Raw genomic sequence first — 1,173 nt, 5'->3', positions numbered from 1 at the left:
CCCCCCCCCCCGCTCCCCCGCCCCTGCCCCCATGCCTCACAGCGGCGGCCAGGATCCGGGGCCATACCACCCGAAGACCCCCCGGCGCCGATCTCACCCGGCTCTCATCGCTGCACCCACCCACTTGCCGAAGTGCCCTCCTCTCGCGGGCCGGACGCCGGCCAGCACGCCCCCGCCCCCTGGCCGAGGGCCGGGCCTCCGCTGGACTCCCAACCTATCTGGCCTTTCGAGCGCAGGCCCCCCCCCCCCCCCCGCAGCAGCAGCCGACGACCAATCAAGCAAGGTGGCCAGGCAGGGGTCAGGCAACCGGAGCCCGGTTCCTGCGATTTTCGGCCTTCTCTCGCTCCCCTCGCCTCCCCCTTGGGTGTCTCTTTGCCCCTCCGGGCCCCGCGCATCGTGTGGTACTCCTGCCCCGATTCGTCGGGTCCTCTGTCGCCGTGTGCATCCTCCCGGGGCCCCCGCCCTTGGACCGGCCCGTCTCTTGCGATCCCACGACCGAGGTCCAATGTCCCGCTCGCAAGAATACTCCTCCCCCCGTGCCTGCATGGAGCTCATGTGGCACCCTGGCCCTGGCCCGCGCCCCCGCTGACCCGACACGATCTTATCTCCGGCTGCTTTCCTCTCCCTGCTGCCACCACCCTCGCACTGTGTGTCTCTCTCTCTCTCTCTCTCTCTCTCTCTCTCTCTCTCTCGCCCCTCCTCCTTTTGTATGCCTGCCCCCCCCCCCCCCCCCCCATCTCCGCCCCATTGCCCGGGAGGCCTGCCCGTGCCTCTGGCCCCCCCTCCCGGTGCGCCCCGGCCGTCGGTGGTCTACTGGCGGTGGTGTGTGGGGGCAGTGCGTGCTCTTCCCCTCCTCGCGGTCGGCCAGTTTCGAGAGGAGCCCCACCCATCCCCCGTTTCCCTTCCCATGTTATTCCTGACCCGAGCTTTCCTCCCCCCCCTCTCTCTCTCTCTCTCCCTCCCCCTGTCCCCGTCCCCCGCCCCCTGCGCGCCCCTCTTGCCCTTCAGAGGATCGCCTCCTTGCAAGGAACACCTGGCCGATAGTCGCATCCCGCCACACCCCGCCTCCTCCAATCGTCAGCGCGATTCACCTCCCTGCTGTCGCTTCTCGTGCGTTTCCACCCGCTTCCCCTCCCGACCAGCGGGGCCTCATGGTGCCCCTCCCCCCTCGCC

The 1,173-nt window shown here is 70.2% G+C and overlaps 1 protein-coding gene across 2 annotated transcripts in view; it reads left to right on the top strand.

The window, feature by feature from the left end:
• The first annotated feature begins 608 nt into the window (after positions 1-608).
• H696_04021 overlaps positions 609-1,173 on the top strand; it is a 2,783-nt gene continuing 2,218 nt past the window's right edge. For both annotated transcript variants that reach the window (XM_009497892.1, XM_009497891.1), the window contains exons 1-2: positions 609-647; positions 1,009-1,110. The gene's annotated coding sequence lies outside the window, so the exon portion shown is untranslated. The remainder of the gene's footprint in view (positions 648-1,008; positions 1,111-1,173) is intronic.

Source organism: Fonticula alba (genome assembly GCF_000388065.1).
Source record: "Fonticula alba strain ATCC 38817 unplaced genomic scaffold supercont2.6, whole genome shotgun sequence".
Lineage (NCBI taxonomy): Eukaryota > Rotosphaerida > Fonticulaceae > Fonticula > Fonticula alba.
This window is presented reverse-complemented; position numbering and strand designations above follow the sequence as displayed.